Consider the following 23,420-nt stretch of genomic DNA (forward strand, 5'->3'; position numbering starts at 1 on the left):
TCTAGTTAGAGTACTAATAGAGGGAGGTTTGTCTCTGGGGCGCTCTGTAGTAATCGAGGGGGGGTTGTCCCGGGGGGTCTGTACTAATGGAGGGGGTTTGTCCTGGGGGAGTCTGTAATAATGGGGGGGTTGTCCTGGGGGGGTCTGTACTAATGGGGGGGCTTGTCCTGGGGGGGGGTCTGTACTAATGGAGGGGGGTTGTCCTGGGGGGGTCTGTACTAATGAATGGGGGTTGTCCTGGGGGGGTCTGTACTAATGAATGGGGGATTTGTCCTGGGGGGGTCTGTACTAATGCAGGGGGGTTTCTCCTGGGGGGTGGTCTGTACTAATGCAGGGGGGTTTCTCCTGGAGGGTGGTCTGTACTAATGGAGGGGGATTTGTCCTGGGGGGGTCTGTACTAATGGAGGGGGTTTGTCCTGGGGGGTCTGTACTAATGGAGGGGGGTGTTTGTCCGGGGGGGTCTGTACTAATGGAGGGGGGTTTGTCCTGGGGGGTCTGTACTAATGGAGGGGGGTTTGTCCTGGTGGGGGGTCTGTACTAATGGAGGGGGGGTTGTCCTGTGGGGGTCTGTACTAGTGGAGGGGGGTTCTCCTGGGGGGTCTGTACTAATGGGGGGGTTGTCCTGGGGGAGTCTGTACTAATGGGGGGGTTGTCCTGGGGGAGTCTGTACTAATGGGGGGGTTGTCCTGGTGGGGGGTCTGTACTAATAGGGGGTTGTCCTGATGGGGTCTGTACTAAAGGAGGGGGGTTTGTCCTGGTGGGGGGTCTGTACTAATGGAGGGGGTTTGTCCTGGGGGAGTCTGTACTAATGGGGGGGTTGTCCGGGGGGTCTGTACTAATGGGGGGGCTTGTCCTGGGGGGTCTGTACTAATGGAGGGGGGGTGTTTGTCCGGGGGGGTCTGTACTAATGGAGGGGGGTTTGTCCTGGGGGGTCTGTACTAATGGAGGGGGGTTTGCCCTGGTGGGGGGTCTGTACTAATGGAGGGGGGGTTGTCCTGTGGGGGTCTGTACTAGTGGAGGGGGGTTCTCCTGGGGGGTCTGTACTAATGGGGGATTTGTCCTGGGGGAGTCTGTACTAATGGGGGGGTTGTCCTGGGGGAGTCTGTACTAATGGGGGGGTTGTCCTGGTGGGGGGTCTGTACTAATGGGGGGTTGTCCTGGTGGGGTCTGTACTAAAGGAGGGGGGTTTGTCCTGGTGGGGGGTCTGTACTAATGGAGGGGGTTTGTCCTGGGGGAGTCTGTACTAATGGGGGGGTTGTCCGGGGGGGGGTCTGTACTAATGGGGGGGCTTGTCCTGGGGGGTTTGTACTAATGGAGGGGGGTTGTCCTGGGGGGGTCTGTACTAATGAAGTGGGATTTGTCCTGGGGGTCTGTACTAATGGGGGGGTTGTCCTGGGGGGGGGTCTGTACTAAAGGAGGGGGGTTTGTCCTGGTGGGGGGTCTGTACTAATGGAGGGGGTTTGTCCTGGGGGAGTCTGTACTAATGGGGGGGTTGTCCTGGGGGGGGTCTGTACTAATGGGGGGGGCTTGTCCTGGGGGGTCTGTACTAATGGAGGGGGGGTTGTCCTGGGGGGTCTGTACTAATGAAGGGGGATTTGTCCTGGGGGTGGCTGTACTAATGGAGGGATCTTGTCCTGGGGTCTGCACTTACTGAGGGGGTTGTCCTGGGGGGTCTGTACTAATGGAGGGGGGTTTGTCCTGGTGGGGGGTCTGTACTAATGGAGGGGGGGTTCTCCTGGGAGGGTCTGTACTAATGGAGGGGGCTTTGTCCTGGTGGGGGTCTGTACTAATGGAGGGGGGTTGTCCTGGGGGGGTCTGTACTAATTAAGGGGGGGATTTGTCCTGGGGGGTCTGTACTAATGGCGGGGATTTGTCCTAGGGGGGTCTGTACTAATGGAGGGGGGGTTTGTCCTGGGGAGTCTGTACTAATGGAGGGGAGTTTGTCCTGTTGGGGTTTGTACTAATGGAGGGGGGGGGGTTGTCCTGTAGGGTCTGTACTAATGGAGGGGGGGGTTTGTCCTGTTGGGATTTGTTCTAATGGAGGGGGGGTTGTCCTGGGGGGGTCTGTACTAATAGAGGGGGTTGTCCTGGGGGGTCTGTACTAATGAAGGGGGATTGTCCTGGGGGGTCTGTACTAATGAATGGGGGATTTGTCCTGGGGGGGTCTGTACTAATGCAGGGGGGTTTCTCCTGGGGGGTGGTCTGTACTAATGGAGGGGGGGATTTGTCGTGGGGGGGTCTGTACTAATGGAGGGGGTTTGTCCTGGGGGGTCTGTACTAATGGAGGGGGGGTGTTTGTCCGGGGGGGTCTGTACTAATGGAGGGGGGTTTGTCCTGGGGTCTGTACTAATGGAGGGGGGTTTGTCCTGGTGGGGGGTCTGTACTAATGGAGGGGGGGTTTGTCCTGTGGGGGTCTGTACTAGTGGAGGGGGGGTTCTCCTGGTGGGGTCTGTACTAATGGAGGGGGTTTAGTGACGTCACTGCAGCTGCGGGCTCTTCTTTTGCTCCTTCCCCTCCCTCTCCTCCGCACGTGCACTGCTATACTAGTGAGCGGTGCTGGCCGGCACAGCCTCCCACTATGTTTTTTCCCCTGCCTTCATATCAGACAGGGAAAAAATAGAATAGAAAAAGGAGCATAGAAGACTATTGTGGGACATGTAGTCCCGAGGACTTACAGCCCCACTGTAACACGGAAACTGCAGCCCAAACAGCATGCTCAGCTGAATGGGAGAGAGAGAGACAAGAGCCTGGGAAAGCTTTCAGGGAAGTACACCCTGGACTCCAGAGGGAGAGGGCAGTGCTGAGGGAACACCATCAGAGAGGGAACCCCACTGCCCTGCACCACCAGAAGGAAAGACACACAGCCTAGCGCCATCTCTGGTGGAGAAAGGAATGGAGTCATTGCCGGAATACAGATCTGGGTGCTACCCAGCGGAGTCGCCACGGGCAATTCAGAGTGAGCTGACTCCTGATCAGAGGAACCGTTGCTGTATTGCTGGGTCAGGTGAGAGGGCCGATCGGCCATTATCTACTAACGTCCAAAGGAACTGCAGTCTCTGACCATCTTCTTGTTCTGACCATCTCTTGTATAATGTCTGCAGTCTCTGACTATCTCCTGTATTATGTCCGCAGTCTCTGACCATCTCCTGTATCATGTCTGCAGTCTCTGACCATCTCCTGTATTATATCTGCAGTCTCTGACCATCTCTTGTATAATGTCTGCAGTCTCTGACCATCTCTTGTATCATGTCTGCAGTCTCTGACCATCTCTTGTATCATGTCTGCAGTCTCTGACCATCTCTTGTATCATGTCTGCAGTCTCTGACCATCTCTTGTATCATGTCTGCAGTCTCTGACCATCTCCTGTATCATGTCTGCAGTCTCTGACCATCTCTTGTAGTATATCTGCAGTCTCTGACCATCACTTGTATCATGTCTGCAGTCTCTGACCATCTCTTGTATCATGTCTGCAGTCTCTGACCATCTCTTGTATCATGTCTGCAGTCTCTGACCATCTCTTGTATCATGTCTGCAGTCTCTGACCATCTCTTGTATCATGTCTGCAGTCTCTGACCATCTCTTGTATCATGTCTGCAGTCTCTGACCATCTCCTGTATCATGTCTGCAGTCCCTGACCATCTCTTGTAGTATATCTGCAGTCTCTGACCATCACTTGTATCATGTCTGCAGTCTCTGACCATCTCTTGTATCATGTCTGCAATCTCTGACCAGTTTCTGTACCATGTCTGCAGTGTCTGACTGTCTCTTGTATCATGTCTACAGTCTCTGACCATCTATTCTATCTTGTCTGCAGTCTCTGACCATCTCCTGTATTATGTCTGCAGTCTCTGACCATCTCCTGTAATATGTCTGCAGTCTCTGACCATCTCCTGTATTATGTCTGCAGTCTCTGACCATCTCCTGCATTATGTCTGCAGTCTCTGACCATCTCCTGCACTATGTCTGCAGTCTCTGACCATCTCCTGCACTATGTCTGCAGTCTCTGACCATCTCCTGTATCATGTCTGCAGTCTCTGACCATCTCCTGTACTATGTCTGCAGTCTCTGACCATCTCCTGTACTATGGCTGCAGGCTCTGACCATCTCCTGCACTATGTCTGCAGTCTCTGACCATCTCCTGTATCATGTCTGCAGTCTCTGACCATCTCCTGTATCATGTCCGCAGTCTCTGACCATCTCCTGCACTATGTCTGCAGTCTCTGACCATCTCCTGTATCATGTCTGCAGTCTCTGACCATCTCCTGTACTAAGTCTGCAGTCTCTGACCATCTCCTGTACTATGGCTGCAGGCTCTGACCATCTCCTGCACTATGTCTGCAGTCTCTGACCATCTCCTGTATCATGTCTGCAGTCTCTGACCATCTCCTGTATCATGTCCGCAGTCTCTGACCATCTCCTGCACTATGTCTGCAGTCTCTGACCATCTCCTGTATCATGTCTGCAGTCTCTGACCATCTCCTGTACTAAGTCTGCAGTCTCTGACCATCTCCTGTATCATGTCTGCAGTCTCTGACCATCTCCTGTATCATGTCTGCAGTCTCTGACCATCTCCTGTACTATGTCTGCAGTCTCTGACCATCTCCTGTACTATGTCTACAGACTCTGACCATCTCCTGTACCATGTCTGCAGTCTCTGACCATCTCCTGCACTATGTCTGCAGTCTCTGACCATCTCCTGTATCATGTCTGCAGTCTCCTGTACTATGTCTGCAGTCTCTGACCATCTCCTGTATCATGTCTGCAGTCTCTGACCATCTCTTGTATCATGTCTGCAGTCTCTGACCATCTCCTGTACAATGTCTGCTGTCTCTGACCATCTCCGGTACTATATCTACAGACTCTGACCATCTCCTGTAACATGTCTGCAGTCTCTGACCATCTCCTTGTCTGAAGTCTCTGACCATCTCCTGTATCATGTCTGCAGTCTCTGACCATCTCCTGTATCATGTCCGCAGTCTCTGACCATCTCCTGCACTATGTCTGCAGTCTCTGACCATCTCCTGTATCATGTCTGCAGTCTCTGACCATCTCCTGTACTAAGTCTGCAGTCTCTGACCATCTCCTGTATCATGTCTGCAGTCTCTGACCATCTCCTGTATCATGTCTGCAGTCTCTGACCATCTCCTGTACTATGTCTGCAGTCTCTGACCATCTCCTGTACTATGTCTACAGACTCTGACCATCTCCTGTACTATGTCTACAGACTCTGACCATCTCCTGTACCATGTCTGCAGTCTCTGACCATCTCCTGCACTATGTCTGCAGTCTCTGACCATCTCCTGTATCATGTCTGCAGTCTCCTGTACTATGTCTGCAGTCTCTGACCATCTCCTGTATCATGTCTGCAGTCTCTGACCATCTCTTGTATCATGTCTGCAGTCTCTGACCATCTCCTGTACAATGTCTGCTGTCTCTGACCATCTCCTGTACTATGTCTACAGACTCTGACCATCTCCTGTAACATGTCTGCAGTCTCTGACCATCTCCTTTACCATGTCTGAAGTCTCTGATCATCTCCTGTACCATGTCTGGAGTCTCTGACCATCTCTTGTATCATGTCTGCAGTCTCTGACCATCTCCTGTACTATGATTGTAGTCTCTGTCTGTCTCTTGTATCATGTCTGCAGTCTTTGACCACATCCTCTTATGTATGGGGACTCTTTCTAACAGACAGCCCTCTCTGTGTGCATCAGAGAGACTCCCCTCCAGGTCTCATTAGTGTACTCTCTTCCTGTATTTTCTTTATTGTTAAGAGATCGTGGGAGGATCCTAGGGTAACAAAGACTTCTTAGGGGAGCAGCTCTGTGTTTGAGTCGTTGCCATAGAATCATTTGTAAACGGGAGGAGTTGGTAAGATGACCACGCCCATGTGGGGGCGCCAGAAATATTTCTGCACCCAGGCGTCTGTGACCCTAGGATCGGCCCTGGGCACAGGGGGGTGATTGGGGGGTGATGGGGGGTGAAAAGTGTGCCTAGTGTGTTCCACTGAAAGTGTAGTGTTTGGTGCACTTACTTGATGTCTTCTCTCCTCGGCGCCGGAACGAAAAGACCGGCTCGAGGAGAGATGACATCACTTCCTCTGCCTCTGTTTACATTACAGAGGCAGAGGAATGATTTAATTGGCTGGGAGCGATCGCGAGGGGGTGGCCACGAATGGATGGCCTCCCCCTCACCTCCGATCGCTGGGGGAGAAATACCAACCGCCTTGGGCACCTGTACGTTACTTTGCCTGCCCGTGCCATTCTGCCGACGTATATCGTCGTGAGGCAGTCGGCAACTGGTTAAAATGAAATGCAATCAATCAGTGATCACCCTTCTCACTAAGTGCTAGTTCACACCAGACGCAGTTCCGTTCAGTTCCATGTGCTTTTTTTTGTGCAGGAAAAAATGTGCTTTTTTTTCTGCACAAAATGCGTGCACAGTGTTTTCCATGTATTCCAATGGCACCAGTCCACACCATGCAGTCAGTTTCTGCACCGGAAACTGACTGCATGGTGTGAACTAGACCCATTGGAATACATGGAAAACACTGTGCATGCATTTTTAGTGCAGAAAAAAAGCGCACGGAACTGCGTCTGGTGTGAACTAGCACTGAATACACAATATACAATCAAATTGTATAGTGTATGGCCATGTTTATACACCTAAAATTACTAGTTGCGGTTTCAGTGCCAATAATTGTTAACGGCACACCAAACACAGAAGCAAACACACATTTTGCCATGTGAAAAAAACGAGGGCCAAATGCTGCAAAACGCACAGTAAAAAACACGCAACCCACAAAGCGCCAAAATGTCCCATTAACCACATGTAGCATGAAATTGAAATCAACGGGCTGCCCTATGCATGTCACAGGAAAAACAAGACACAAAATGTGCGCTCCCACTGTGCTAGATGTGAATGGGGCCTTAAAGTGAAATTGGTGCAGTAACACAAGAACAATGTGGCTCCATTCACATCTGTGTGTTTCCTTGTATTTCAGAAATGTGCTGTACCAAAAATCGCAGTAAAAAACGCACCAAGCGCCACTCTAAAAGTTTTGAAGCTTCTTTGGGTTGATTGCTGTGTGTAGGGAAGCCCATTCGGGTGTATGGGTTACCCTATGTGTGATGAGTGAAAATGCTCCAAAACACCTCCTCCCTCTCGCTAAAGAATAAAAAAAACGCATGTGGAAATGCAAGTTCCCGCTATTGCAGAGTTGTGAATGGGGCTTGACAGCTGAGTGTTTCTGTCCACATCCTCCTATGTACTTGTATAAAGATGGCCATATACTATGCAATCTGATTGTATATTTAGTGAGAAGGGTGATCACCGATTGATTGCATTTCATTTTAAAAACATGCATCTGGGAATGGGTGGGTGGATGATGCAGGGTGTGTGCTAATGGGGTCAGCTGATCAACTTCTTCCTGCGTCATGTCCTAAAGTCTGTAAGGCTCGGTTCACACTAGGGGCGGCACAACTTGCAGGTCGCCTCACTGAGGCGACCTGCACACGACAGGTGCGGCGACTTGCAAAACGACTTCTATATAGAAGTCTATGCAAGTCGCCTCAAGTCGCCCCAAAAGAAGTACAGGAACCTTTTTCTAAGGTTTTCTACGCAAGTCGCTACGATTAGAACAGTTCCATTGTACAGAACGGGAGGCGACTTGTCAGGCGACTAGGTCGCCTGACAAGTCGCCCCCGTGTGAACCGGCACTAAGGAAGAAAGACATCACTAATGAAAACATGGATTAGAACAAGAAAAGTAAGTGAATGTAGATTTAATAAGAAGCTTTGATATTTTTGCAATAAAAGTACATGAATGCTATATTGGTGCATAGGGATGCTGAAATTTAGAAAAAAAAAAAAAAAAAAAAGTGTACAAAATATTTACCCTTTAACGCTTAACCACTTCCCGCCCGGCCTAAAGCAAAATGACGACCGGAAGTGGGTTCACTTATCCTGACTGGGCATCATATGATATCCAGCAGGATAAGCCGCGATCGCGTGCACTAGGGGGCACGCAGCGCGGTGATCGCTGTTGTGGTGTGTCAGTCTGACACACCGCAACACCGATCTCGGTAAAGAGCCTCTCACAGAGGCTCTTTACCACGTGATCAGCCGTGTCCAATTGCAGCTGTTCACAGTGTAAACAGGAAGAGCCGTTTATCGCGTTTCCTCACGCACGTCTGACAGACGCGAGTAGAGGAGAGACGATCGGCTGCTCTCCTGACGGGGGGGGGGGGTCTGTGCTGATTGTTTATCAGTGCAGCCCTCCCGCGGATGCCCACCCAGGACCACCAGGAATGCCCACAAAGGACGCCCACCAGGTATGCCACCCTGGACCACCAGCGATATGCCAATCAGTGCCCAGGCAGATGCCATCAGTTCCCATCAGTAATGCCTGCCAGCAGTGATGCCCATCAGTGCCACCTATCAGTGTCACTCATAAGTACCCATCATTGCAGCCTTTCAATGCCCATCAGTGCCACCTATCAGTACCCCCTATAAGTGCCACCACATCGGTGCCACCTCATCAGTGCCTGTCAGTGCAGCCTCATCAGTGGCTATCAGTGAAGGAAAAAACGTACTTATTTACAAAATTTTATAACAGAAACAAAGAAAAACATTTTTTTTTTAAATTTTCAGTCTTTTTTTTTTTTTATTTGTTTAGCAACAAATAAAAACCACAGGATGTGATCAAATACCACCAAAAGAAAGCTCTATTTGTGGGAACAAAATAATAAATGTTGTTTGGGTACATGACCGCGCAATTGTTATTTAAAAAGTGACAGCGCTGAAAGCTTAACATTGGCTTGGGCAGGAAGGGGGGAAAGTGCCTGGTATTGGAGTGGTTAAAGAAGCCAATCATCTTTTACCATTATGATCTGATAAATTAGTATACATCAGATCCGAAGGTTTGTATAATAGTCATGGACCACGTAAGGCACTATTATAGGTCTCAATCAAATCCCCTAGCTGTAAAGCCTGGAAGAAATGGCTTGAAGTTGAGGGCTCCGTTGAGACCTGGAGGTGATGTCTTTTAAATTAGAGATCCAGCGTAACTCATGTTGGAGAAGGGACTCATCAAGGTCACCACCCCTTTGGCTGGAATGGACTCTGTCCAAGACAATAAAGAAAATTTGGGGAAACTTTTCCGCATGCAACAATGCGCAATGTCTTGCCAGAATTTTTGCATCGTCTTCTCCACATAAAAGCACCCACATTCACATTGCAAAAGATGTATTACTGCTGTGGTTTGGCAAATAGCAAAGTGTTTAGGATTGAACATACAACCATTTGGAAGTCGTATGTTCTTTCTAACATCCATATACTGAAAATAGGAACAAGAGCCACACCGAAAGGTTCCCCGCAATTTGCAGGAGTCACCTCTCAGGTGTCCGTGATATTCAATTTGTACCAATTGATCACCCACAGAACAAACTCGTCTGTAGGTGATAAATGGGCTGTATACTGTATATGTACTTTTTGGTATTCTTTTTTTCTTTTGTTATGTATTTCCCAGGCATAGGCAATTACCCTCCAGATGCATCTCCCCTGCACTACCTCCTGGCCACTGGCTGATTTTGTGGCAGCGTCGTCACTCCCCGGGACGCGTGGGCCCCACAGCAATTCCATGCTGGTGGGGGTTTCTATATAGGTGCTGCGGGTTGTTCCAGCTGGCTCCACTAGATGGCGCTAGTTTAGCACATGCACACACAGTCCCTTCCATCTTGGAGCCGTGTGTCGTCGGCCCTATGGCATGCATAATAGATATTATGCGACGCAGTGGAGCCAAGGGATCGCGGAGTGAGCCATCAGGTGGGGTCACCCAGGCCAAAATCTGGCTTGGGGACTCCTAAGAACCACAAGTGGCACTAATTTATCCCTCACAGGGTTTGAATCTCCTAGGGAGGGGTCGAATACACTCTCCCCTCCTCTTCCTACTTGTATACTGCTGTAGTATGATTTTTTTTTTTTTCATTTATTTCTTATTCATTTCATCATCCATTTTATTTATGTTAGATGTTTGGGACTCTCCATCCCATAATACCTTGGATGGATTGGTTATGTTCCAACCCCATTCAATCAGCATTACATCCTATCTGTTCCCTGATGTGTTGCCTTCATATGCCGCCTCAGCTCCTGTGCTGTTTGTTTGACCCTGGCCCACCATTGGTGATCCTGCCTGCACCAGTTCCATGGGCGGTTCTGTAAGTATGGGTGGATGTTTACCACTTCCCCTTAACTTAACCCATATGCTTATTTGTGCAACCAGTCTGACCCAATACTCATTATTTTTATAGGCTTTGGCCACAATGGCTCCTGATGAGTGGTTATCAACCACAAAACGCATCGAGCTACTGATGCTACACTCATGCATCTTTCATTCACAGCAACATCCAGATATGTGCAACATTGTGCCTATCCATGGCCAGCCTAGATACCTACTTTTTATCTTGTTAGTTTTTGCTTTTTAAGTCACTTATATTGAACTATCATGTGATATTGTGCCTTTGCATGTACATATATGTGTACATATATGTATGTATATGAAATGCATTACAAGACTCATAGTGCTGTGTGTCTTGTTTGTATGTATGTATGTATGTATGTATGTATGTATGTGTGTGTATATATATATATATATATATATATATATATATATATATATATATATATATATATATATATATTTTATATGGAAATTTTATATGAATTATTTATTTTATTAGTACATGCTTCATTTAAAGTCCCAACCCTTTATTCAGTTTTTCAGCTGTAGTATGATCTAATCCTGTTAAAGCACAACTGATCTATCTGATGCGCAGATGTTGGGCCCTATAACGGATACATACTAATGTAAGTAAAAGACCAGGGTGTATCCCTGGTCCTCTCCTAAGGCCTCACAATGCATGTAGGGTTTTGTTATATGTAGTGCACAATTTTCCATGGGATATATCCCTTCCCTTGACTACCGCTACAAGACTACATGCCTGTTTTATCTTCTGAAATGTGAGTTGTTCTTGATGTAATATTTTTAAATAAATCCAAGTTGAAACGTTATCACGCTATGTGAGTGTTTTTATCCCTCACATGTTATACAAATTACTCGCTTGGCCCACGGTGCACCCATTGACGAGGAAGCCGTGCTGATTTCTTCCCCCCATCTGTGTGATGTCATCTGACAAGATATGATACCATGACCGGTCGGTCATAAAGCCTTTTTGACCTGTATGGCATATGCCATTTCAGGCCAATTTTTCTGGTAAGCCTCCTTGGTTTCTGGTGTTGGTTCTAGCACCGATTTCAATCCTCTGTGCACTTTTGGTCTCCCTACGGCCCATCTATCTGCTAGGTTGCCGGGTCTGAACAATCCCCCTGCATGCCCAGGAGACACATGTTTATCATCAATTGTTGCACTGCCATCACAGATTTTTTGCTGGTGTTTGTTCACTTATTTGGACTTTATATTTTATATTTTTTTACATTTAGTACTATTTCGTGACTTTTTACACTACCTAATTCATTTTATGTAACCAAGTGTTATTATTTGTCACTGTCACATCCATTCACGTAGATTTCTTCTGTTTTATACCGGAATACCTACTTTTGAAGTCACTGAATATGTAATATAATTTTTTTACATTATTTACTTATCACTTCCACACATTGTTTGTAGCGCCACACTTTTTGAATTTGTATTGATATATCCCTTCCTATAGGGATCTTTTTTACCAGCATTATTTTTACTATCTTTTATATCAAATGCATGTATCATACTACTTTGGCCTTCAGTCCAGTATATTTATTATGTCATTCTTTTTCCCTACTGATGAAGAAATTGATCCTGTATTTCCAAAACATGTTGGGAGTAGGAGTCATTTGGTGAACCCCTATGTATGACTAAGTCCATATTTATGAGACTAACCTGGAGCCAACCCCTATTTCAGAGTATTGTATACTATTTTACATTGATTATTATATGTTGTTTCATTGTTTTTATTCAATACCTATGAATTGATTAACTGAATTGTTTTAATAATTTGTAATAAAATGTATACTTTTTTTTAATACTTTGGTTACGCTCTAGCTACTACCCTTAAAGTCCCATAGGGGGTTCCTTCTTATTTTTTGGTAAATAGTCATTCGGGATGTGGCAGTACAGTCACTAGACTACAGTTCAACACTGGGCAAGTTCTTTATTAAATGCTTACATATAAAGTACTAAAGTGACTGGCCTCAGCGCCAGTGCAAGGATTTGTCTACTTGGGCGAAGGTGCATTTTGGTGCCCCCACCAACCATTCTCCTGCCCCCCCTCCCCTCCACAATGCAAACTGTCAATGTTGCTTCCAGTCCCGGACGCCGGAGATGGGCAAGTGACACTCTGGATATATAGTGAGGGGAGGGGGGCACTTTACTAGGGTGCAGTATTGCCAACCCCCTGAAGTGAAATTTACTGAGAGGGTGCCCAAAATTTACAAACATCACCAATTTTTTACTTGCAAAAATCATGAAATTTACTGACAGAACCACATTTTTTACAGACGCTTCAAAAAAGTACATAAAATGGCCAATTTCAGTGCAAATATCAATATTCTAGCTATATATTGTGCTAATCGCACATGTAACTAGTGCGATTGGCAATATGTTTAAGCTATAACAAAAGGCAAAAAAAAAGTTCTCCATTTATATGAAGGTCAGGTTAATATAACCAAACACAAGGTTTTGCTTTACAGTGTAAGTGGGAACTCTACAGACCCTAACGTAAAAGGGAACATTCTGGACCTGATGTAAAGGAGAACTGTTGTGGAAAATTTTATATTAATGTTTTGTCATAAGTCTCCCAGTGTCTGATCTCTTGCAGTCCACTCTAAAGAGCTGACTGGGGCAGACTGACGCTGGCTGAGACCTGTTAGGTAGTGGAAAACTTCCTGGTGTTAGGAGAGAGGTGTTTGCGGAGAGAGGACATGTCCGCTAGCAAAGGGCCCCTGTGCAATGCACAGAACTATCGTCTGGTGGGGATGCGTTCACTCTGCAAAGACATTATCGGTTTAGCTCTTGCCACCCCTGGTATGCCTGATCAACATGTTTGGGGTGCCATGACATACACCTGCAGATAATATCCCATGCACGAGGAACTTTAGTCATCGTCTTAAAGTATATTGTATCATGTCCTGTAGTAATTGGTGGTTGTTTTGTGTTCTCTGTTGTTAAATCCTTATATGGTCACTTACATCCTGTGAGGTCATATCCTGTAAGGTCACAAGCTTTTAAGAGGTGTGTTTGGCTGTTGGAAGCCGAACCCTCAAGCTTTGGGACTTCCTATTGATATGTTAATAAAGTGGCTCACTCAGACAGCTGAGGGAGGCTGGCTGCAGTGTGTTTTTTGGAACTGGAAGCATGAGGATGTGATTATTTGTGAGCATGAGGCACACACCAGAGGATGAGCTACACCAGAGGAAAGACATATGATCAAAAGGTGAGATGCATTTATATCATTAGACGAAATTGTTATTATGATTAGAAACAGGAGATTTGGCTGTGTGCAGCCAAATTTCTATGTCAGAACCAAGAGGACTCTGATGTAATAGGGGATGCTGCAGACTCTGGTGTAAAGAGAAACTCTGATGTAAGGGAGTCTCTGGTCACCATAGCCAGCTCCTTACACAAGAGTTCATAGAGCTCCCCCTTACATTACATCCCACAAAAACTGCAGATGTTGCACAAGAGATGGTCAGAGACCGTACACATGGCACAAGAGATGGTCAGAGACCGCACACGTGGCACAAGAGATGGTCGGAGACCGTACACGTGGCACGAGAGATGGTCGGAGACCGCACACGTGGCACAAGAGATGGTCGGAGACCGCACACGTGGCACAAGAGATGGTCGGAGACCGCATACATGGGATTGTCAGAGACCGCATACATGGTACATTGGATTGTCAGACTGCGGCCATGATGGCACATGGGACTGTCAGTATGAGACTGGGCATGGCAGGGCTGATACTATAATATATACAGCTTGCTTGTCCTACCTTTCACATAGCTGGGAATGGGAGAGAGAAATCTTAATTTGTGCTGTGATCGTTCGTGCTCCTCTTGAGCCTTCTGCTGGGCTTGGCCCCTCCCGCTGGTCTGACTTGGCTCCAGGCTCCTCCCTGGGCTCCCTCTTTCCTCACATGCTGTGTGTGTGCTGCTGAAATGGAGCCATTGCTGTGGTGACCATCTAAGCTGCGCCCAGGTGGGAGGATAGTTTTTCCCCTTATTCACGATCTTTGTCTCCAGGGTTTAAGGGAGAAGCAGAGAGGCGGCGGGAAAGGGGGGGGTTATGGTATCTTCGAGTGTGTCACTCAGTCTCTCTCTGTGCTGCAGCTGGCAGAGAAGTACAGTAGGCAGGGTAGCCCGGGATTCTAGTAAGCAGAGGCGAGCAGCGCAAGTTAACAGCGCCCGGCTGGGGCTGTGCTGCCTGCTACTCCTGTCAGTGTGCTGCGCTGGGTTCAGTACAGGTGCGAGGACGGCCATCCGCTGGCGCCAGCATAAGCACTTCTTGGGGAACCCCTGCTTTTGGCGCCCCCCCTCCTGGCGCCCTCAGGTGGATGCCTTGCGCTGGCCATGATGATACACAGAGATTAAACAAATCATCCTACATTAAATGTACTTGTTATCTGCAGTCTTCTCTTCTCTACATCAATTCAAAGTCCATAATTTTATAAAGTTTGTCTGAGATGTGTGGGCGATTAGCTTCAAGTAGAGAGTTCTCCGAGAGGTAATCCAGCCATATGCAAGGTTAAGGGCTTCCTGCCCATGTTTATTTGGTCAGCAAAACTGCAACGGACAAGGATTCCCACGCAGGGGTAGAAAACATAGTCTCAAAGCATAAGTCCATCAACAATTGTAAGCCTCCTGGCTAATAAATAGACCTCACCGAATCTGCTGTAGGCATGTTCCCTCACAGCCTGCTTCCTTCTCTCTCAGCACCACCACTGATTCTACTCAGGCAAGTCAAAATTATACCCCAAATGGGGGGAGCGAGGTGTGGCCAGTCCTTAACCCCTTGCTGCCTACAGACCTTTCACTCATTTATCTTAAGAACCTCAAGATCCTGCGTGGCAGATACACCCCATCTATCACTGACAGGGGCTGTCTTTCACATACCCCCCCTCTGATGAACCCCGTGGGTTTGAACACCGGCTATAAAACAGTGGGTTCTAGAAAGGGCATCTGTATTTTTCTGGTTACAACCTGCGCCCTGTGCTCCACTTTTTAAAAGAGAAATCTTGGAGCGCCAGGAACAAAAATCCTTGCACCAGCCCTGCAGTGGCCTCTCGGGGGTCGCAGGAGACAGTGAGGGAACGAGCAGGTAGTTTTGCAGCTAGTGAAATAGCCACTGGCAGCTCGGATTCGGAGCAGGAAGACGGTGGAGAAGAGGAAAGAAGGGGCCCCAATATAAATTAGAGGATGTAGAGGACCTGCTTGAAGCCATATATGAAACACTAGAAATCGAGGAAGAGCTTCCCTCAAAGCATGACTTAATGTACCAGGGTCTAAGAAAAAAGAAGTCCAAGGTTTTCCCAGTCCACCAGGTGATGTCTGAGGTGGTGCGGAAGAATCAGGCAGACCCAGAAACCCTTTTTTGCAGCCAGCCACAAAGCGAGGTTTCCTTTTGATGACGACCCACAGGCAGTGTGGAACAAATATCCTTAATTGGATGGTCCACTGTCAAAGGTCTCCAAAAAGTCACTGTTAGCCTTCAAAGACATGGGACATCTTAAGGACTGCATGGACAAAAGGGGAGACGTGGTCTTGAAGAGGGCATGGGAAATGACTGTCGTCAGCTTGAAGCCTGCGCTACAACTTGCGTAGCCAGAAACTTAGACTTCTGGCTGTCCCAACTCCAGGATCACATCAAAAATGGTACGCCCAGGGAAGAAATGTTTAAGTCTTTGCCCGATCTCTTCAAGGCTGCGGCTATATAGCGTATGCATCCACAGAGTCTGGTAAACTTGCGGCAAGATCCGGGGCTCTAGCAGTGGCAGCTAGACGAGCCATTTGGCTGAAGACATGGTCGGGAGACCTTGCATTCAAGCTAGGATTGTGTAATCTTTTGTTTTCCAGAGATCTGTTTTTTAGGACAGGGTTGGACAAGGTCCTTCAAAAGAACATCAGACAGGAAGAAAGCCTTCCTGACCGAAAGATGCAAAGCCCCGTGGAAGAGGCTTTTTTGAGGGCAAAGGGAGCGATCTGAAGACGAAAGGAAAGATCACCCCAAGAAGCATTGGACGGACCATAAGGGGAAGCCAAAGAGCAACATTCTCTTTGGCCCTTCTGGCCAAACCCCTAAGCAGCAGTTACTACAAGATGCGAGTAAGGGGAAGATTGGCTACCTTCCTACCTCAATGGCAAAAAATGACAGCCAACACTTATGTCTTAAACATCATCGCCAGGGGTTACGCTTTTGGAATTCAACAGCTTTCCACCAGAGAGATTTCTTCTGATGAAACTTCCCAGGGATCCTGAGAAAGCTTGAGCTCTTCCCTTGCTTTTGTGAGAAATGGTAGACCAGAAGGTCCTTGTTCCAGTCCCAGAAAAAGAAGAACGGCAAGATTTCTAGTCGCACTTGTTTGTCATCAAGAAACCTTCCGGGAAGTTTCAGCTGATTTTGAATCTAAAATCCCTGAATCAATCGATGTTAGAAGATTTTAAGTTCATTATTATTTTAAGTGATAAAAGTTTGTGAAAAAATATATGAAACACATAAATGTTATATGTAATTTGTGATGGTTTCTGAAGGTTAACAGGATGGAGGACAGAGGACAGAGGAGTGGTTTAGCTGGGTAGATATTTCTATTTTGAGTTGCTATGTCAGGACAATGGGTGGAGTAATGTTGCTTATCTTTAGACTATAGCCATTTAAAGTATATATGCAAATATGGGTGTTACTAGGATATGCTGACATAACATTTTGAAACAGTATAAGAATGGATCAGATTCATGGTAGAATAGGAATGGAGTAGGGTTACCAAGAGAAAAGTAACCCAACACTTTGGAGAATGTAACATCAAGATGTCTCCTCCTCCTCCTCCTTCTGAGACCATCACCATGCCACATGTTATCGATGTAAGTCTGGTCTTTGCTTATCTTTCTGAACAAATAAACAACCTTTCTGGAAGCATCGTATGAACGAAGGATTCTTCAATTTCTACTAAGAAACTAATTCCTAAAAGTAAGTTGGAAATGCGGCCTTGGACAAAGTACAGAAACATATCTCCTATACACCCTACCCTCTAGGAGAGAGGACACTGATATTTATATAACATATAATACAAAGACATTGCTATACATTCAGAAACGCCCCTGAGAATAAGAATTGATAATATCTATAGTATGGATATTATACTTTTCTTTCAATGGCGAGCAAGCTAAAGTGGTCAATTTTTTCCCACTCCTTGACAAAGGGGGGAAACGAACACAATTTTGTGATTGATCAAGTCTCGGGAAAAAACGATCAAAGAACCTAGAAGGAGGCGTTTGCGTCAGATGTGGACAACAGTTCAGTAAAGTCGAGGGTGAGTTTTTCTTTGTCTGTTTTCTCACCTCTAGCCAAAGTTTGTAACTTTGAAAAAAAAACAAAAAAAGGAAGACCCAGCCTACGAAGTTGATTGACAAGGCCATTTGGACGGTATGCTTCAAGCTATTGTTGGAAATCCAAGACTTTGTTTGTGAAAACGTAACGTTACGTACGTGAAGATTTCTGCCAAGGTTAGTTCCTAAGAAGGTGAGAAAGTCTCACATAAGAAAATATTGGGTAGTTGCCCAAGAAGAAAAAATGTTGAATCAGGAACTGAGACTTCACGTTATTTGAAAAAGCTACCATTGAGGTACAACAGGCAGATGTATGTACTATTTGGTAAGCTAAGATGAAAGTCAGATTTTGATGTTTGAAGATGGAAAGTCCAAGAAACAGGCAAAGAAAAATCAACAGGCATGTACACTAAAGCACACTAAAGCACACTACAGCACACAATACAAGGAACAAGGCAAAAAGCTACAAGAAAATGATTCTTCCAAGAAAAAGCAACAAACGAAAGAAAACGCAATGAACGAAAGAAAACGCTACAAACGAAAGAAAAAGCAACTAACGAAAGAAAAAGCAACAAACTAAAGAAAAGGCAACGAACAACAAAGTTAAAGGACATTATTCATCTCTTGTTTTTTTTTTAAGTGCGCACAAGGACTATCATACTAACAAGGGTGAGTGTGTTTGTTTATATAAAAGGGTAACATGGGATGGTTAATATCTCAAGGCTCAGAAGTATTTTCCTGTACCATCGGAAAATTGATACATTCCATATATATGGAATACAGGAATACATGCAGTAGTAATTAATTAATGCCAGAGTGTAAAGAAGTTATTTAATAAGGAAACTAAGTTTAATGCTGCATGTAAATGTTTATGAATATTTTAGCCCTGAAAAACAGAAATGTGTGTTATTACACGTGGTCATTCTAAAACACATATATAGGGGGCAGAAAAAAAAGTTTTCAGAGAAAAAAGTATTGATTAAGATTGTGGAAAGAACTATATGAAATTGAGATTATGGAAAATAACATGGTGTTTAGTGTCTTACAAAAATCCTACAGATTTGGTTGTAAGAAATAATAAGTTAAGGATTGAACAATTTATACAAAAATTTCAAACTTAAATTTGGTTATTAAATTAAAAGTAGTAGATTGTTCTAATTTATTTAAGACTACCCAGAGAAAATATTAAAATATGAAAGTTTTGTTCAATCTAAAAAATTGTAAAAATAACAATTGTTAAAAGTCTTTGTAAAGGAGTATTTCTGGTAAAAGTAAGGACTTTGATTGAGGGAGGAGTTTTCTCGGGGATATGGCCAATCACAGTTTTTGGGCAGAACCCAATCTGTGAGTTTCACGAGATTGTCCTCTAAACAATTTTTTTGTCATTACTATAATCAGGAAAGTCATATAACGTAGTGTACATGATTTTTGGCAGATGTACAAACAAAATATGTTTAAAAAGTGGTAAAAAGGTTAAACATTTTAAAAACGAAAAACTAGATTGTTACAAAATTGTACAATGTAGTGTATACAAAGCATGATAGCTAAGACTGACTGTAACAGATCATTCTCTGAAGAGTTTGTGACATGTGAGGAGTGTATTACCAACAGAGAAATGCAGATCAAGTTACACAGACTAGTCGTCATGTCATGACATTTTTCACTTTTGTGGATCAAAACACAACACATTTTTGTGTTAAGTCTTCCAAATATCTGGAAGAGGATTCATTGATGAGAAAAATATATTTTTAAAAGGTATTATTACTTACTAAAGTAATTATTTTTAAAAAATAAAATTTTTTGGGCCTTATTAACTTTTCTCGAGAGTTCATTGAGATTTTTGCAGACAAAGTATCTGTCTGAGTAAATTTTAATGAATTATATAGGCTTACTGTAGGGCAAATATTTTTAATTACAAGAGAGAACTTATATACAATAATTTGAAGATCTAAAGAAAGCCCTTATTAATTTAGTGTTTTTGATTAATATAGAGATCTCTCTCAGCCATTTTACATTCAAGTGTATGTGGGTGATGAGACAATTTCATTGGTATTTATAAAAAAAATGTGTTAGGAGTGCATTGTCCAATGCTACAGATCAGAGACATTGTAGGTTTGGCACCATTTGTTTTGAAAACATCTTATGTTACACTAAAGGTGTTATTACAAGGAAAACAGAAGGTGTCAATGCACACAGCTTTGTCTAGTGGCAACTGGATGTTAAAAAGATCAGTTGTAGTGGTATTTAAAAATACATGGGGATTAAATAGATGCAATGTGAGGGATAGAGCCACAGTTGTATAAATTAAGGAAAAAGTCACTTATTCAACTTTTAGTGGACGCATTGAAAGCTGAACTTAAGACTGCCATGTGTTTAGCAGTCAGAGTGACAGGCATGTGTGGTTCAATCATACTGTATGAGAGGAATGTTTTTGGTTCTGAAAAGAAATTTCAACATGATCAAATTTCTTTCAGAAATAGAATATTTGGGAAAGCCCAACCTAAATTGTCAGTGTAAAGAAAAAATACAATAATCTGGTAAGATTATTCTTTTACAAGATTTAATATTAGTCACAGGATAAAGAGGGGGACTGACATTTTGTCTTAGAATCAGTACAGACTGATGAAGATAATATGTATGGTAAAAAATAATTGATTTCAACAATAATGGATAGAGTTATTTTTAAATGAAATTTTTACTTTTTGCATATCCAGGTACCTGACTGACTGACTGATTGATTGATTTTTTTGTTTAAGCTAATGAAAGAAATTCTAAACTACTCATTTTAGAACACTTTGTCATCAAACTTCTGAATAATGTTTTATTTGTTTATAGAGCAATCCAAAAGGAAAGAGTAACCTAATACTACAAAGTATTGAGGAATTTGGCAAATCTATATAGATTGATTATATTAGTTTTTTCCACTTGCTTCAGGAGGATACAAGGATGTTGTTTTTTTAGTTAATGTTTCTTTTTGATAAATTAATTGAGGTTATTCTAGGAAAAAAAATATTTTTACCAAAAGCTAAGTGTTGTGAACTTATGTCATATTCCATTGGGGTTGGATTTCAAACCATGGAATCAGATTATGATTTAAAATTTTGCAGGACATGTATGCAATTTTAGGTATTTAGTAAAGTTTTTGTTTCTTATCATCTTAAGTACTCAGGTATTGTAGAACATATGAATAGTATTATAAAGTCTAAATAGGGTAAGATGATTCAAGAATAAGGTAAAGATTGGGTGACTTATTTACCTGCTACAGTTTTAGTTTAAAAACTTTATTATTTTCTAAACATAAGGTTTGTTAACTTTTTGAGTTAATGACAGGATGTCTTTTGAGATTAGTATACTCCGTTATTTTTCTATAATCTGTTGTATAGAAAGAAGTGTGGTTGCAAACTTTGCAAACAGTTACAGGTATTTCAGAAGTTTGTTCACAAATTATGGCTAGGCCTTTGCTAAATTTAAATAGATATGATGTTTTGAATGAGATTTCTACTTCTAATGAGTATGTTTAGTAATTTATTCCAGTAGCTAAAGTTATGGTTAAGAATTAAAGATCTGAAGGTACCAGGGATGCAAACAGAGATGTCAATTGGGATGCCAATTGGAAAGATTATTTTGTTATTTTTAAGGTACATTGGAATTTTGATTTTTTGTTTCTAAATAATTAGTAATAAAATAAATAAAAATAATTGGTAAAAATAAGAATAAAATGGGTAAACACAGAAAGGATTATCAGTCTAGAATGGTTTATATTAAATAATGAAAATTTCTAAGGAAAACATATTTTTATAAGAATTTGATACTTGTTTTCATTTTCTTTTATAGATATGTCTTTCGTTTCTAAATTTAAAGAATATGATTAGATAGATAAATAAATAGAAAAATAAATAGAAAGATAGAATATATAAAACATGACAATCAAATAATGGGAACGTTTTATGTTTTTTATGTATCTACAGACGAGTAGATTATTTATTATGTTTATAATTGTTCTGTGTCAAGGATAATGTATAAAAACTTACATTGTAGAAGTTATTTGGTTATTGAAATTTCCAGGAATGGAAGAAATTTTATTTATTGATTAATAATTTATATTACGAAGCAATATAATTTGATTTTTCAAAGATATGTATTTCATCTTTATATTAAAATAGTCAAATTATATGGTTAAAGTCATAAGAGTTTCACAAGAAGTTAAATAAATTTATGAAGTTGAAGGAAGAAAATCTTTAATATTACATGATTTAAAAGGAGAATTAAAATTAATTAATAAATATAATAATTTAAATTTTCTCAATGGAATGAAATAGTTAAATATTTTTCATAGGGATATCTGAGTTTTGGAAAATGTTTATGTACAAAATCTGACACACTAAATTGTATTACTGTTTATTGTATTGTATTAATGTTTATTGTATTGTTTGTATTGAAAAAGTGGATCAGAGACCTTTATTATTTAAGATGAATGCACTTATTATATCTGTTGATTATAGTGCATTGAGGGGGAATTGTTAGAAGATTTTAAGTTCATTATTATTTTAACAGACACATTAGTTTTACTTGGAAAGGGGAGGAGCCGGATGTGGGTGCTTAGCTGACCTCGGAGATCGCTCGGGGATGCCGGAGCTCTCCTCCCTCCCTCCTCGTGGCGAGCGGTGAGGTGGCGACGCTGATAACGGCGCCTCTCGCTTGGATGCGGGCGGCCGCCTCCTACCTCTCACCCCTGGATCAGATCGTGGGACCGTGCGATAGCGGTCGCCGACCCCCCCCCCCGCGCCCCCTCTCTATTATCCCTCTCTGTTATCCCCACCCGCTCCGCTCCCGTCTCCACTGCTCTACCCTCGGAGTTTAGGAAGGGGGGCGAGCGGAGCAGCGAGGTTAAGAATCTCCCGACAAGAGCTGCTGGTGTTCCGGGAAGCCCCAGCACAAGCGAGTAATGCACTAAAAGCATATGGAGAAGGAGCTGGACGAGAAGGGTGGACGGACATTAATGACAGCTCCCTTGGAATAAAGCAATCGCAGGAGAGGCAAAGACCGACAACCCTCAGATAAGTGGAATAGTAAATAGAATTTGGAGAGGGTAAGTGCCTCATATGCAATGTCACTGCTGGAGCATGAACATGTAAATGGAAAAGGTGATATGAATTGAAAGTGATTTATACCTTAATTTTGTATGGACAGCAACATATTTAAATTATCTAAGATACCAGGTCACCTTAAGGCTTACAAAATGTATACAAAATATCTCTAAAAGGTGTAGATCTTTTCGTTTAAGGACATGGGAATTGTTTGATGTTGAAGTAAAGTAAATACAACGGAGAGGGTCTGAAAGAAATTAGAGGCAGGGCCGGCGTGTCCCTTACCTCTCTTTCTTCTATTTCGGGTCTGCCGATGTTTTTGGGACCTGATGTCTATGATTAAAAGACCTACAAGGGGCATTATTCTAAGCTGCTGATGAGGGTGCTGTCGGTACTGGGCTTCCCCCTTGGGGTTTTTCGTGTAACACCAGGGTCATTGGCGGGCAAGTGAGGACTGGAACGGTATGATATGTAAGAATCAAAACTGTATGAGAGGAAAATAAAGCTTATTTGAATCAATCACAGGCAGGGAACTGTGTAAACCCATCCAGGCCATTTCCTGTAAGGCAATTGCAAAAGGTACTTAACCCATCTGCAAGAAAAATAAAGCCTCTGGATCGGGTCCTTGGATAAGTTACTTATTAAAGGTGGTGCTTCTCTTGGTAACACCCGTCTGAATAACATTACCCCCCTTTCTGAATGGTGGGATCATAGGCCCATACATTTAAGGTACATAAAAGAC

The sequence above is a fragment of the Aquarana catesbeiana genome, linkage group LG04 (genome assembly GCF_042186555.1).
Source record: "Aquarana catesbeiana isolate 2022-GZ linkage group LG04, ASM4218655v1, whole genome shotgun sequence".
Classification (NCBI taxonomy): Eukaryota; Metazoa; Chordata; class Amphibia; order Anura; family Ranidae; genus Aquarana; species Aquarana catesbeiana.